At 40.0% G+C, this 17,274-nt stretch overlaps 1 protein-coding gene across 1 annotated transcript in view; it reads left to right on the top strand.

The window, feature by feature from the left end:
• Phka2 (phosphorylase kinase regulatory subunit alpha 2) overlaps positions 1-17,274 on the top strand; it is a 101,350-nt gene that overhangs the window by 529 nt on the left and 83,547 nt on the right. The gene's annotated exons all lie outside the window — the stretch shown is intronic.

Consider the following 17,274-nt stretch of genomic DNA (forward strand, 5'->3'; position numbering starts at 1 on the left):
CCGTAGACAGTGAAAAACAAGCAAGGCTTGCATCTGACTCGAGTGTGGACAACTGTTAGTGCCCTTCCCTTGTTAGAAATCCGCCTGAGAGGACCCTATGACCCACTACTTTACAGTCAACAAACTACGGGCACATAGCATCAGCATCAAGGGGGCCTGTGAAACTGCATATAATCTCTGCTATGAACGTGCCTGGTATTCTTTGTGCTTGGCAAAAGTTCTGTGTGAGTCCTCAGTGTAAGACCACTGAGCTATTTTTGTTCAGAGCCAAGACACCAGCTATATTGCTTGCCTTCAATCAACAGCAGCTATTTTTAGGGCTTTCAGAGTCAGAGAAGGAAGTAGCAGTTGGTGATTGGAAGCTTGACGGACCCATGGTCATTTCCAAACCATTAACAACTTTTTTTCTTCCCAGCGAATTTTTCAACCTTGGCCCCTCACTCAGGAAGAATTTTTTTTGTGTATCTTTTATATGCAAGGCATTGTACAGACAGCTGTGCCTACATAAAATGAATAAATGGTGCTGCTGGTGGAGTGGCTTAGTGGTAGTTTACCTGGTATTCTCAATGCCCTGGATTGGATTGCCAGCACTGCGAAAGAAAAGAATGTTCACAGCACAGTGAATTTTATAAATAAAGTATACTAAGTTCAGTGTTTCTTGTTTGAAACACTTTGGGGCCAAATATGGCTTGCGAGCCAGAAATGTGTGGATTTTAGAAATCATATGCATACTATATATGCATGCTCTAATAGCCACAGCAGTTCATTCAGGTAGTATCTCTTAGTTATATCCACTATTATTTCTGCATTGGGATGTGAATAGTCACACTAAGCAAAAAATAAAGAAATGAGTTTCAAATTAGAACAGCTTATCTTTGTCGCCAAAAGAAATTTCTACAAATGTAGGAGAAACATTTCCATATCTTAATGGCTTTGAGGATTGCTCATAAAAGACTGTAGTGTTTATTAGAGGAAGACACCCCCACTATCAAGCCATATATGGCAAGGAAGGAGTTCTGCAAGAAACGACATTGTAGTTGAGAGTCGAAGAGGGACTAAGCAGATAGGTAGGTTCCTCTTTGCTTTTATTCTTAGAATATAATTGCAACTATAAAATGTCTTAAGACTCCCAGTTGAAAATATTTCTGTTACTGTGATAGAGCTGTAAAGAGAACTGATAAGATTTGTGTGTGTGTGTGTGTGTGTGTGTGTGTGTGTGTGTGTGTGTGTGTCAGACCAGGGTTTGAATACCCAATTCTGCCTTGAGCAACATTTATCCCTTCCTTTTTATTTTTCTGGACAGTGTCTCACTGTGTAGTCCTAGCTGGTCTAGAACTCACTGTGTAGTCCTAGCTGGCCTAGAACTCACTATGTAGACAAAGCTTGCCTCAAACGGACAGATACCTACCTGCTTTTGCTTCATAAGTGTTGGGATCCACCATCATGCTCAGAGCTTTCTGTTAACACTTTCATCTGTAGAATGGGAATTGGGTTATTATTTTAAAAATGAATGTCTAGTGTACTCCCCTGGGCACATTGTTTTTGCAATTAGTATGCAGCAGGTACTTTTGGTATAGGCCACGTGTTGTTACTCTGTCTTTTCCTGGCCATTCCAGCCCAGAATGCTCCCATCCCTGGAAGACCTGATATTGCTACTAATTGTTTTCTTGTCTTTGGACATAATTCTGTTTTCAATGGATGCAGTTGGATCCTAAGTACAGAGACCTTGGTGCTTCCTTCCTATTCATCAAGCAATGTCTCAGACGCCCACATTATAGTATCCTTCAATCCTTGTCGAACAGTTCCTTCCTATGGGTTCTGTGGCACCTTAAGGGCACAGCTATTGGTCCAGGCTTGCCTTGCTCAGGAGCAAAACAGCCACCAAAGCTGCAGGATTGGACTTTCCTCCCCAGCATTTTAATGATTAAAGAACAGTTGTCTAACCTTTTAGTTGTATTTATTTTGGGGGTAGTCAGTGAAAAGGTCCTCATATTTTCTCACTTTTCCTCTGGATAACCAGAATACTCCAGATAATTCTACTGGGAAATTCTGGGAATCTGCAAATAGACAATTGCGTGCCTCCTCATCCAGCGCTCCCCTGCGTGTATCCTGCTGCCACAGCTATTCAGTTGTAGAGGTCTAACTTGTTTAGAGCCTCGTCATCTTTTTCTGAGTGATATTAGGTAGGTCGCCTGTGTTCTGTGGTTATTTTTTTTTAAATCATAATACAAAACGAATGAGCTAGGTTTCTGCAGTTTCTGCTGTGTCATGCCATCTTCTGTAGGTATATGCATGTTTGTGACACATTTTTCAAGTCAGTTCTTATAAGCTCTGAACTCTTTATTTGATTTTTTAAATTGGGATCAGTTTATATTGGTTTCAGAAGTTAGTCATCATTTCATAAGAATGTCAAGCTGATCATTATTCTTCCTTTTAAATTGGTATTTATTCACATGGTCTGGCGTGTCCACTAATCTATTTCTGTATCTGTAAAAGAGAAGGACTTGTTTTATATGTCATTTGTCAAATATAGAATGCTTGGCTACTGTACATTATTTGAATTTTTAAAGCAAAAACAGGAAAGACCTATATAATTAACAAGTTTCATTTTTTGATTGTACATTCTGAGGAGTCTCTTCAGAAATATATGGATATTTAGAAAGAAATTTCTAAGATTTTATTTAGCCTATATTTAAAAATATTGATTTTTAATATTCTTCAGTAATGAGTCTCTTTGAAGGCTTATTGATATATGTGAAGTATGAAATAGTGGTAAGAGAATATGACAAGAAAATAATAATCAACTTTGTTTTTACTATAGTTAGAAATTACTGAGTATGATAATTCAGAAAAGAGACTAGGGCAAGAACTACATTGTGATTAGTAACAGTGGAATTTAAAATGAAAACAATAACATTAATAGCACATGGTATATAGAATAAATAGCAGTAGTAAAGACTAATTGAAGAGTTAAAAATAAGTCGAGGAAGTAGTCTGACAGGTGATTGAGAAAAGACTGGTGTTAAAGTGTTCTGAGTCCTTTATTGCCTTAGAAGAGAGGGTGAAGGAATTATGCCTTTTAAGTCAAAAGCTTAAGAATTCCCGTTAAAATAATATAAACAAAGGGCTGAGAACATAGCATAGTTGATAAGGTGCTTGCCTTCCAATCATGAGGGCCCCAGTTCAGTTGTTAACACTCAGGTAAAAGCCAGATGTACTTATAACCCCAATACTGGGAAGGTGGAAATAGGAAGATCATGGGGGCTTGCTACCCAAGTTACCCTAGCCTAATCAGTGAGTGAGCTTCAGGTCCCAGTGAAAGATCTTGTTTCAGTAATCAAGGTGAGAACTAGAAAGATGCCCAGAGTTGACCTCTGTCCTCCACTTGCACCAGCACGTGTGTAAGTGCACACACACAAATATGTGCATGCACCTGCATGCAAATAATAATATGAATGGAGTCTAAAACTATGTGTCTGTTTGCCCATCCTGTATTGTTTTTATGTTTTGAAATCATGATTTATCTTCCTTAAATCCCTTTGTATCCCCCTCCCAAATAATAGAGGAATAAAGAAAATCAAAGAGGAAGATGGAAGAGTGTTGGGCAGCCAGGAAATAAGACAAAAGCATGATAAATATTATAAAGGTGTTAGAAACAATAAGATGTCTAAATGTTAGTAAGTACAATAAATGTAAATATTAGGACAATCTCTTAAATGGCCAATAAGCTGAGCAGAATTAGAAGGCGGGACATCCAGGAGACACAGGAATTCTGGGAAATAGTCAGAGATAGAAGATTTCACCCTGGACTTGGAGACAGACTAATGAAACTGAGGAGAGGTAACTAGCCATAGGGCAGACATAGCTAGAGTAAATGGGTTACATAAGTTAGGAGCCAGTTAGGAAATGAGCCAAAGCTTATGGCCTAGGCATTTATTCAGACATTAATCTCAGTCGTTATTCTGGCAACAGAGAGGCTGGGTAGAAAAGCTCACAGCTCCATATGAATGCTTAAAGCCAATTTAATGACAGCTGTTTAAAACGTTTTCAAATGTACATGTAGTTTATAAACAAAATATGAAACAGTACTGAAAGGTTGAAGTTAATGGAGTGGGCCAGCTAACACTAAACAAATGTAAAAAAAGATGTCATTAAGTTAATATCAGAAAGAGCAGACTTTACAATTCTTTCAAAGGTATGTTATTAAGAATTAAGACTATCATTACTAGATAATGAAAGAGAATTCACAGAAGAGTACAGTAAGTTTGAAACCACAGGATACTAACAACATAGCTTTGAACCATATAAGGCAGTGTTTTGCCCAGTTGTAGGAGCAGTTCACAGATCTTCAGTACTAATGGGAGCGTTTAAACAGTTAGATATTAATAAATCAACCAGGGACATAGATAACAGAAAATTTGAACTGAATAAAAACCAATCACAATGACTAGAACTCTATTTCCAACCAATAGAAAAGTATGTTTTTTGGCTTTAAAAGGTAGTTTTCATAAAATGGTAACAAGTGCAAAGTAAGGAAGTCACTTAAAAGACTGAAGAGTCAGCTGTATGCATAATATATATTTTTGATCAAAATTAAGAAAATAAGAGAACAAGAAGAGTTGGTAAATAGACCCTCCCTTTCCATAACCCAAGATATATTCTGAAACATAACCAGTTCACTACCAAATACATCATGAGTAGAAAAGGAAAATTCTTTGTGTTGGTGTTTGTTTTTTTTAATTCTAAATTGTATTTTTATTGGATATTTTATGTTTTTACATTTCAAATGTTATCCCCTTTCCCTGTTTTCCCTCTCCCATAACCCCTCCCCCTACTTCTATGAGGAACCCCCCCGCCCCCACTACTCCTAACTGATCACCCTGGCATTTCCTCTTCACAGAACCAAGGGCTTCTCCTATTGATGCCAGGCAGTGCCATCCTCTGCTACATATGCGGCTAGAGCCATGGGTTCCTCCATGTCTACTCTTTGGTTGGTGGTTTAGTCCCTGAGAGCTCTGGGGGAGTTGGGTTAGTTGATATTGTTGTTCTTCCTATGGGGTTGCAAAACCCTTCAGCTCCTTCAGTCCTTTCTCTAACTCCTCCATTGAGGTCCTCAAGCTTAGTCCAATTGTTAACTGTAAGCATCCTCATCTATATCAGTAAAGCTCTGGCAAAGCCTCTCAGGAGACAGCTACACCAGGCTCCTGTCAGCAAGCACTTTTTGGCATCAGCAATAGTGACTGGGCTTGGTGTGTGCATAAGGGATGGATCCCCAGGTGCAGCACTCTCTGGATGGCCTTGCGTTCAGTCTCTGCTCTACTCTTTGTCTGTGTTTTCCTTACTCAGGATGATATTTTCTAGTTTCATCCATTTGTCTATGAATTTCATGAAGTCATTGTTTTTGATAGCTGAGTAATACTCCATTGTGTACATGTACCACATTTTCTGTATCCATTCCTCTGTTGAAGGGCATCTGGGTTCTTTCCAGCTTCTGGCTATTATAAATAAGGCTGCTATGAACATAGTGGAGCATGTGTCTTTGTTATATGTTGGGGAATCTTTTGGGTATATGCCCAAGAGAGATATAGCTGGGTCCTCAGGTAGTTCAATGTCCAATTTTCTGAGGAACCTCCAGACTGATTTCCAGAATGGTTTTACCAGTCTGCAATCCCACCAACAATGGAGGAGTGTTCCTCTTTCTCCACATCCTCACCAGCATCTGTTGTCACCTGAGTTTTTGATCTAAGCCATTCTGACTGGTGTGAGGTAGAAAGAATCTCAGGGTTCCTTTTATGTGCATTTCCCTGATGATTAAGGATGTTGAACATTTCTTTAAGTGCTTCTCAGCCATTCAATATGCCTCAGCTGAGAATTCTTCATTTAGCTCTGTAGCCCAATTTTTAATACGGTTATTTGATTCTCTGGAGTCCAACTTCTTGAGTTCTTTGTATATATTGGATATTAGCCCTCTATCAGATGTAGGATTGGTAAAGACCTTTCCCCAATCTATTGATTGCCATTTTGTCCTAATGACAGTGTCCTTTGCCTTACAGAAGCTTTGCAATTTTATAAGGTCCCATTTGTCGATTCTTGATGTTAGGTGTGGCCTTGTTGGAGGAAGTGTGTCACTGTGGGGATGTTCTTGGAGACTCTCCTCCTAGCTGCCTGAGGATGATCAGTCTGTTCATGGCTATATCTATATCTATATCTATATCTATATCTATATCTATATCTATATCTATATCTATATCTATATCTATATCTGTGAAGATGTAGAACTCAGCTCCTCCTGCACCATGCCTGCCTGGATGCTGCCATGCCCCTACCTTGATGATAATGAACTGAACCTCTGAACCTGTAAGCCAGCCCCAGTTAAATGTTGTCCTTTATACAATTGCATTGGTCATGGTCTCTGTTCACAGCAATAAAACCCTAACTAAGACAGAGGTGTTCTTAGGAAGTTCACTTTCCTTGTTGGATCTTTGTGTGGTTTAGGTATAAGTGTTGTGGCTTCAAAGAACTAATTGGGTAGCGCTCCTTTTGTTTTTATTTTGTGGAATAGTTTGGAGAGTATTTGGTATTTGGTCTCCTTGGAAGGTCTGATAAATTTCTGCACTAAACCCATCTGGTCCTGTTTTTTTTTTTTGTTTGTTTGTTTGTTTGTTTTTGGTTGGGAGAATTTTAATGACTGTTTCTATTTCTTTTTTTAAAATTTTTTAGATATATTTCTTTAATTTTTAATGTTATTCCCTTCCTGGTTTCTGTCCATAGACCCCATCCATCCATCCTCCCTCCTCCATATAATTATTCCCCATATATTCCCTTACTGCCCCCAATACTGACTTTCTATTTCTTTAGGGGTTATAGGACTGTTTAGAAGGTTTATGTGATCCTGATTTAACTTTGGTACCTGGTGCCTATTTAGAAAATTGTCCATTTCATCCAGATTGTCTGGTTTTGTCACGTATATATAGGCTTTTGTAATTGGATCTGAAGATTTTTCTTGAATTTCCTCAGTTCTTTTATTTATCCCTCTTTTCATGTCTGATTTTGTTAATTTGGGTACTGTCTCTGTGCCCTCTGGTTAGTCTGGCTAAGGGTTTATCATCTTGTTGATTTTTCTCAAAGCACCAGCTCCTGGTTTTGTTGATTCTTTGTGTAGTTCCTTTTGTTTCTACTTGGTTGATTTCAGCCCTGAGTTTGATTATTTCCTGCCTTCTACTCCTCTTGGGTGAATTTGCTTCTTTTTTGTTCTAGAGCTTTCAGGTGTGCTGTCAAGCTGCTAGTGTATGCTCTCTCCTGTTTCTTTTTGGAGGCCTCAGAGCCATGACTTTTCCTCTTAGCACTGCTTTCATTGTGTCCCATAAGTTTGGGTACGTTGTGCTTTCATTTTCATTAAATTCTAAGAAGTCTTTTATTTCTTTCTTCCTTGACCAAGTGATCATTGAGTAGAGCATTGTCCAACTTCATGTGTATATGGGCTTTCTGTTGTTTTTGTTGTTGTTAAAAACCAGCCTTGATACAACAACTCTGGAAATCCGTCTGGCGGCTCCTCAGAAAATTGGACATTGTGCTGCCTGAGGACCCAGCTATATCTCTCATGGGCATCTATCCAAAAGATTCTCCAACATACAACAAACACACATGTTCCACTATATTAGCAGCCTTATTTATAATAGTCAGATGCTAGAAAGAACCCAGATATCCTTCAACAGAGGAATGGATACAGAAAATGTGGTGCATTTATACAATGGAGTGCTACTCAGCTATTAAAAACAATGATTTCATGAAATTCTTAGACAAATTGGTGGAACTAGAAAATATCCTGAGTAAAGTAACCCAGTCACAAAAGAACATACATGGCATGCACTCACTGATAAGTGGATATTAGCCTCAAAGCTCAGAATACCCAAGATACAATTCACAGACTATATGAAGCTCAAGGAAGAAGGAAGACCAAAATGTGGGTGTTTGAGTCCTTCTTAGAAGGGCATACACATGGGAGGAAATACAGGGACAACGAATGGAGCAGAGAGTGAAGGAAAGGCCTTACGGAGACTGCCCCTCCCTGGGGATCCATTCTATATGTAGTCAACAAACTCAGTAACTATTGTTGATGCCAAGAAGTGCTTGTTGACAGAAACCTGATATGGATGTCTCCTGAGTGGTTCTGCCAGAGCCTTACTGATATAGATGAGGATGCTTGCAGCTAACAATCTGACTGAGCACTGGGAACCCCAATGGAGGAGTTAGAGAAAGGACTGAAGGAGCTGAAGGGGTTTGCAACCCCATAGGAAGAACAACAATATCAGCCAACCAGACCTCTCAGAGCTACCAGGGATTAAACCACCAACTAAAGAGTACACCTGGAGGGACCCATGACTCCATCTGTATATGCAACCCAGAGGATGGCATTGTCCAGCATCAATAGGAGGAAAAGCCCTTGGTCCTGTGAAGGCTCTTTTCCCATGGCCGAATGCAAGGGTTGTGACATGGGAGTGGATGGTAGGACTATGGGCATCCTTATAGAAGCAGGGTGAGAGGGGATTGGAGAGAGGGAACAGGAAAGGGATAACATTTGAAATCATAAATATAAAAATAAATAAAAATGATAACTTCAAAAAAAGAAATATAAAAAGAAGACTAGCCCTTGTCTGTGGTAATGTGATAAGATGCATGGGATTATTTCTATCTTATCTGTTGAGGCCTGTTTTGTGACCGATTATATGGTCAATTTTGGAGAAGGTACCATGAGGTGCTAAGAAGAAGGTATATTCTTTTGTTTTAGAGTGAAATGTTCTATAGATATCTGTTAAATCCATTTGGTTCATAACCTCCGTTAGTTTCTCTGTGTCTCTGTTTAGTTTCTGTTTCCATGCTCTCCATTGATTCGAGTAGTATGTTTAAGTCTCCCACTATTACTGTGTGAGGTGCAATGTGTGCTTTAGTAAAGTTTCTTTTATGAATATGGATGCCCTTGCATTTGAAGCATAGATGTTCAGAATCGAGAGTTCATCTTGGAGGATTTTTCCTTTGATGAGTCTGAAGATTTGTTTTTTTTTTTTTTTTTTTTTGATAACTTTTGGTTGAAGTTAATTTCATCCTGAATTAGAATGGCAACTCCTGCTTTTTTCTTGGGACCATTTGTCTGGAAAAATTTTTCTAGACTTTTTACTCCTGAGGTAGTGTCTATAATTGTCACTGAGATGTGTTTCCTGAATGCAGGAAAATGCTGGTCCTCTTTTTTATGTATCCATTCTGTTGGTCTATGTTTTTTATTGGGAATTGAGTCCATTGACATTAAGAGATATTAAGGAATAGTGATTGTTGTTTTCTGTTATTTTTGTTGTTAGAGTTCGAATTATGCTTGTGTGGCTCTCTCCTTTTGGTTTCCTTGCAAGGAGATTACTTTCTTGCTTTATCTAGGCTATAGTTTCCCTACTTGTGTTGGAGTTTTCCATCTATTATCTTTTGTTGGGCTGGATTTGTGGAATGATATTGTATAAATTTGGTTACGTCATGGAATATATTGTTTTTTCCATCAATGATAATTGAGAGTTTTGCTGGATATAGTAGCCTGGGCTGGCATTTGTTTTCTCTTAGGGTCTATATGACATCTGACCAGGATCTTCTGGATTTCATAGTCTCTGGTGAGAATTCTGGAATAATTTTTATTGGTCTGCCTTTATATGTCACTTGACCTTTTCCCCTTACTGCTTTTAATATTCTTTGTTTTGTGCATTTGGTGTTCTGATTATTATGTGACAGAAGGAATTTCTTTTCTGGTCCATTTTGTGCATTTGGTGTTCTGATTATTATGTGACAGAAGGAATTTCTTTTCTGGTCCAATCTATTTGGAGTTCTGTAGGATTCTTGTATATTTATGGGCATCTCTTTCATTAGTTAGGGATGTTTTCTTCTATAATTTTGTTGAAGATATTTATCGGCCCTTTAATTTGAGAGTCTTCACTCTCTTCTATACCTATTATCCTTAGGTTTGATCTTCTCATTGAGTCCTGGATTTCCTGGATGTTTTGGGTTAGGAGCTTTTTGCATTTTACATTATCTTTGACAGTTGTGTCAATGTTTTCTATGGTATCTTCTGCCCCTGAGATTCTCTCTTCAATCTCTTGTATTCTGCTGGTGATGCTTGTGTCCATGACTCCTGATCTCTTTAGTAGGTTTTCTATCTCCAGGGTTGTCTCCCTTTTTGCTTTCTTTATTGTTTGTTTCCATTTTTAGATCTTGGATGGTTTTTTTCAATTCGTTCACCTGTTTGTGGTTTCCTGTAATGCTTTAAGGGGTTCTTTTGTTTCCTCTTTAAGGGCTTCTACTTGTTTACCTGTGTTGTCCTGTATTTCTTTAAGGGAATTATTTATGTCCTACTTAAAGCCCTCTATCATCTACATGAGATGTGATTTTAAATCCAAATCCTGCGTTTTCGATGTGTTTGGGTATCCAGTACTTGCTGTGGTGGGAGAACTGGGCTCTGATGATGCCAAATAGTCTCGGTTTCTTTGCTGAGGTTCTTGTGCTTGCCTCTCACCATCTGGTTGTCTCTGGTGTTGGTTGATATTGTTGTCTCTTACTGGAGCTTGTCCCTCCTGTGGGCCTGTGGGCCTGTGGGCCTGTGCGCATGTGAGCCTGTGATTTAGTAGTGAGAGTGCTCCTAGGAGAACAGATTTCTCCAGGCAGATTTTGGGTATGGAAGGCTTTGGGACAACCTTACCTCTGGGCACAGATGGAGACTGGAAGCGTCCTGTCACAGGGTGCTCCGTGGTTCTTGTGCGCTCCTGGTGGTTCCCTTTTAAACACTTATTCAGTGAAAGTGGGGTCTCACCTGTGACCTTAGGAGTGAGAGCACTCCTGGGAGACCAGGATTCTCTGGGCAGGATTTGGGTTCGGAAGGCCATGGCTTAGCTACCGGGTGCTAACGGAGAGACCCGTGTTTTGTTTTTTTTGCTTGTTTTGTTTTTCCCTTTTGTTTTTGTTGTTGTTGTTGTTGTTATTGTTGTTTTGAGATTGGATTTCATGCTATTCTCAAAGTCTTATGTAGTTATCTTAGGGTTTTTATTGCTTCAACAAATCACCATGCCCAAAAAGCAAGTTGGTGAGAAAATTGGTTATTGAGCTCATGTTAGCATTTTATCTAAGCTCTTCCCTACAGTTCCATGGCAACAGCCCCACAGTTAAACAGATCAGCTTATACTTACATATTATTGCTCATCATTGAAGGTAGTTTGGACAGAACGTCAAACAGGAAAGGACCTGTTGTAGAAGCAATGGAGGGGTGCTGCTTACTGGCTTGTTCCTCAAGGCTTGTTCAGCTTGCTTTCCTTGTAGAACCCAAGACCACCAGTCCAGGCATAGCACCACCCACAATGGGCTGGGCATTCTCCTATCAATCTCTAATGGTGAAAATGCCTTGCAGCTGGGACTCATAGAGGCATTTCCTCTCTTATTACTCTATTTTCTGTCAAGCTGACACAAAGCTAGCCAGTGCAGTAGTTGAAAATGACTTTGAACTCCTGATCCTCCTGTCTTGCCTCCTAAGTGCTGGAATTACCGGCATGTACTCCACCATCTTTGACTGAAAATGAAACTATAATGGAAATGATGAAATAGCACTGAATCACAGTAATAGCACTAGCTAAAAATGTATCAGATTCAGTTAAAATGGAGTTTGAGCCATAAATAAATATTAGAAAAATTTAAACCCTTAAATATGTATGATATAAAGCAGGCAAGACTTAATAAACTTGTGATTGAGAAAGGAACAGCAAGGTATACCCAAGAAGATAGATGAAAAGAAATGATAAAGATTGAAACAAAATAGAGAATAGTAGGAGGCTAGGGATATGACTCAGTTGGTAGAGTTCTTGGGTAGCATACACAAAGCCATGGGCTCAATCCCAGTACTCCATAAACTGGCTATGGTAAGTTAATAGGCATAGTAAGAGTAATCTAGAAAGCACCCGTGATTCCTTCTGTTTTCTCATCCTACCTTTGATGGAGAACATTTTCTAATGAATGAGATAAATAAAACATCTCAGCTCTGCCTTCTGATTGGTCCCTGACTCCCCCTCTTAGCCTGTCAAGGGTCATACCATGAGCTAAAGAAATGGTTCAATGGTGAATGTATTTGGTACACAACTGTAAGAACCAAACTTGGTGGGCATACCAACGTGTTTGCAATTCTTTTGTTTGTTTTGCTTTGCTTTTCAGACAGGGTTTCTGTGTAGTTCTGGCCATCCTGGAACTCTCTCTAGACCAGGCTGGCCTCGAACTCAGAGCTATGCCTGCTTCTGCCTCCCAAGTGCTGGGATTAGAGGTGTTTGTCACCACTGCTGAGCCCATTTGTAATTCTTGCGTTCAAAAGATGGAGTTGTGATCCTGTTTTAGTGAGGGTTCTAAAGTCACAAAAATTATGGGATGTCTCTATATATTAAGAGAAATTGTTGAAATGACTTATAGTCTGCAGTCCAACTAACCCACCAATGGGCAGCTGTGAATGGGAAGTCCAAGAATCTAGTAGTTGCTCAGTCCCACGAGGCTAGGTGTTTCTGCTGGCCTTCTGTATAAGCTGGGATCCTGAAGAAGTAGGTTCCAACAGGTGTTGGCAAGTAAGTGCAAGCAGGCAGAGGAGAAGGAAGCCGTCCTTATCCATTGTCCTTATGTAGGCCTCCAGTAGAACATATGGCCAAATTAAAGGTGTATAATATCATCTTCCTTCCATAGCTCAGTTGGTAGAGCAGAGGACTGTGCTTCACTCCTTCTTTAAGGGGGAACAAGAATACCCTTGGGAGGAATGGGAGGCAAAGTTTAGAACAGAGGCAGAAGGAACACCATTCCAGAGCCTGCCCCACATGTGGCCCATACATATACAGCCACCAAACTGGATAAGATGGATGAAGCAAAGAAGTGCAGGCTGACAGGAACCGGATGTAGATCGCTCCTGAGAGACACAGCCAGAATACAGCAAATACATAGGCGAATGCCGGCAGCAAACCACTGAACTGAGAACAGGATCCATGTTGAAGGAATCTTAGAAAGGACTGAAAGAGCTGAAGGGGCTTGAGACCCCATATGAACAACAATACCAACCAACCAGAGCTTCCAGGGACTAAGCCACTACCTAAAGACTATACATGGACTGACCCTGGGCTCCAACCTCATAGGTAGCAATGAATAGCCTAGTAAGAGCACCAGTGGAAGGGGAAGCCCTTGGTCCTACCAAGACTGAACCCCAGTGAACGTGATTGTTGGGGAGGGCGGTAATGGGGGGGAGGATGAGAGAGGAACACCCATAAGGAAGGGAGGGGAGGGGTTTGGGGGAATGTTGGCTGAAACCGGGAAAAGAGAATAACATTTGAAATATAAATAAGAAACACTCAAGTTAATAAAGACGGGAAAAAAAGAAACAAAAAACAAACAAACAAACAAACAAACAAAAAAAATGTGTGTAATATCACACCTGGACCTAAGCTCTTCTTTACTTGGAACTTGCCTGGGTCTAAGCTTTTCATGGCCTCAGAAGGATCCAAAATAACATCTAGTCATCTCTCTCATCTCACAGCTGACGTGATCAACATCATCCTTGTGAGCTGAGAGCCATCATAAATACTCTAGACAAGGTTTTTCAGGACCAAGCTAGGGGTATGCAGATGAATAGATTAAATATATACGACCGCTGTAAATAACAAGTGAAAATTCTGTTTCGTGTGTGTGTTAAAATGGGAAACTTGAATTAGCTATTTCTTTAAATATTTCACCAAGTTTAGTTCTGCCATGTTGTGTCCTTGTCATTTGTGCTCATATTTTAAATGATTTAAGGAATTTTAAGAGTCGGGGTATCACTATGTTGCCTAGGCTAGTCTGAAACACCTAAGTTCAAGTGTTCTGTCTTAACATCACTAGTAGCTGGAGTTCTATAGGTACATACCACTATGCCTAGCTTGTCACTTGTTTAAATGTGACTATTAATAGTAATATGACATAAAGAGATTGCCATCAATGTTTATAGAAGGCATGTAAAAATATGGATATAGACCCATTTGAAAAACTCACACAAAAAATTTCAGGAGTGTCATGATTTTCTGATCTTCTGTCTTCCTCAACAAAGTCAATTGTGGACTCTTAGAAGATCCTTTGGAGACCTCAAATCAAGACCTCCAAAGATGTTATGGAGGTAGAGGAGGAGGATCATCAGTTCTAGTCCAGCCAAGGCTACTTATCAACACCCTGTTTGGGAAAAATAAGTAAAAATATAGAGTGTGTCTTAGTCAGGGTTTCTACTCCTGCACAAACATCATGACCAAGAAGCAAGTTGGGGAGGAAAGGGTTTATTCAGTTTACTTCCGTGTTGTTGTTCATCACTAAAGGAAGTCAGGACTGGAACTCAAGCAGGTCAGGAGGCAGGAGCTGATGCAGAGGCCATGGAGGGATGTTACTTAATGGCTCGCTTCCCCTGCCTCGCTCAGCTTACTTTCTTATAGAACCTGCTCAGCTTACTTTCTTATAGAACCTAAGACTGCCAGCCCAAGGATAGCACCATCCACAAGGGGCTGGGTCTTCCCCCTTGATGACTAGTTGAGAAAATGCCTTACAGCTGGGTCTCATGGAGGCATTTCCACAACTGAGGCTCCTTTTTCTGTGATAACTCCAGCTTGTGTCAAGTTGACACACAAAAGCAGCCAGTACAGGGTGATATACATTGTCCATTGAACAAAAATTGAAATTGAAGACATAAAAGCCAGTGTTGCAAATGCAAGGATCAATAATGAATGGTAGCTACGTTGTTTCTATTCTGGTAGAACTTTTCTGGCTCTGGATCCAGTAATCCAGGGATACCTGAGGATTCATGTACTAGCCACAGGGTAGCTAATATCTCCCTTCAGTGTGAATGTGCTACATAAGTTAACACAACACCAAACTGAATATTGACATCTCAGTAACCCCCACTTCTTACTACTGTGACTGATGAGAGAGTAGCAAACAAATTAAAATCTCCTAAGAGAGTGATTAGTCATTTGATAGAAGTTAAGTGACCTGGCACAGTTCCTGTACATTCGGAGGCATCTAAGATGAGTAATGGGATCCGGAATGAAGCAGCTGCTTGAAGCATGCAGCTCTTGACTCATGTTTGTAAAGCCAGAGGGGGAGGAACTGAATAAGCACAGAAAGAAAAACGTGAACACTGCGTACCTATGGTCTTTTAGGTAAAGCAAGATGCAGCTATATGCAACAGCGCTCGCGCTCGCGTGCTCTGTCTCTCTTTCTCTCTGTCTGTCTCTCTGACACACAAAACAAACAACAAAAAACCCTAATTTACTTCTCATGCATAGGAATGATTTGTTTGCATGTACACCTGTGCACTAAATGTGTGTGCCTGGTCCCTGAGGAGGCCAGAAGAGGATGTCAATCCCTTGTAGTGACAACATGTGCTGGGAATTGAACCTGGGTCCTCTGGAAGAACAACCAGTGCTCTTAATTGCTGAATCATTTCTCTGGCCCCAAGAATTCACATTTTCAGGGATATTCTCTGACCCACTTGAAGCTTAAGTATTAAATTTTACAAAAGCTGGTATATAGTGAGAATTTTGATTTCTTGAAAAATAGAAATATAAGGTTTTTTTAAATTAAATTTTAGTTCTAGGTGTGGGGATATGAGGCTGTTTCAAAGCAGCTGACTGTGATTTGCCTCATGCTCTAGCAGGGGTGTGGTTATGCTGGCTGCAGATAGTATTTTTGAGTGTTTAGTGTTTGGAATTTGGAGGACTTTTCAGAGGATATATAAACGCTAGAGCCTAAATAGACGGGACTGTTTGGCCAGTTGGTGGTTGGAAACTGTTGTTTGCTATTGGTTGTGATTTGCTAAGTAGTCATGTGCAAAGAGATGAAAGGAAGAAATTAGATATCCTGACTTTGAAGCTCAAACTTGCCCCAAGGAATCAGCAGGAAGTAGGTTAAGGATATCATTTCCCCCTTTCTCTTCTATCCTTTTTCCCTCTCCTACCTAATGGTAGGGAGTTAAAAGGATGGAAAAAGGGGTGGGGAAGGGTGGAAAAAAAAGGTGCCAAGGACCAGCCTTGGCTTGGAGAGGGCTTCTGAGGTAGGATATCTTGGAGCTGCAAAACAAAAGACTTAAAGTCAAATTGTGGGTACAAGCTTTTTCTGCTCGAGACTGCTTTCCAGATTGCTTTCTCTAAGTTCTGCTTTCTCTGGAGATCTCCAAACAGCTCTGTATGTTCTGCTTGTGCCAGTTCTCCAAGCAGTTCTCTCTTTTATTCTAAAAAAATTCTCTGGGTATAGATCGGAAGCCTAATTTTTTATTTTACTTACCAATCTAGTCATTTACTCCCGGTTCCCTTTTGATTATCCTATGAATTAACATCTCATGATTTCATCCCTTTGGTTCTTAGGAGACAGCAAGCACTTTTTTTTTAATATTGCAAACGAACTCAGAGCTGCCTGCCTCTGTTAAGCACAGATGATAAACTAGCTGGGTGGAATCCTGTCCTGGAATTACCATTTCTTACACATTGGGGCCTAACCTTGCTCTGTCCCAGGCCAAGCCTGAACTCAGGAATTTTTCTTTGTACGCATAAACAGAAAAAAACTTAATTAGGTGGGATCTCCTGCGATCACCACTCCCTAAATCTCTTTATCTCTTTCCTTAGTATCTATCTGACAAATTGGCTCACAGCAAGCTGCTTTTGTTCCTTTAGATTCGTGAAGCCCCTAATAATTCATATCGCATCCCTATTTTTTGAGAAATTATATCTTTTTGAACCCATGTTTTTAGAGTTCTTTTCCACAAAGAACTTTAAGTGTTATCCTGAAGGTCCCAGCATTTGCCATTTTGCTGAGACATTAACCACACCTTTCCTCCAGACTCATGCTGTCTCTAATTATTATGGAGTCATTAAAACATTAACAGGGAGGACATTCCTTGGTACATTATTACACAAACAAGCCTTATGCCCACAGCAGCCATCAATACTCATGAAGGCTCACACCTGCTGGCCCTATTCCAGGGGCAGGAACCAAGTCATTCTATTCCTACCAAGGCCATGCTGGACCCAGCAAAAAAGGAACACATAAAATAGTAAAAGGTCTGTTAGTCTTAATTGTATAATTATACAATTATTTTAAATATTATATTAAAATATATCTAGGGGCTGACAAGATGGCTCAGTGGGTTAAGGTTGCTTGCCACCAAGCTTAACAACATGAGTTAGGTCCTCCAGACCCAAATGGTGTAAGGAAAGAACA

The sequence above is a fragment of the Rattus rattus genome, chromosome X, assembly GCF_011064425.1.
Source record: "Rattus rattus isolate New Zealand chromosome X, Rrattus_CSIRO_v1, whole genome shotgun sequence".
Taxonomy (NCBI): Eukaryota; Metazoa; Chordata; class Mammalia; order Rodentia; family Muridae; genus Rattus; species Rattus rattus.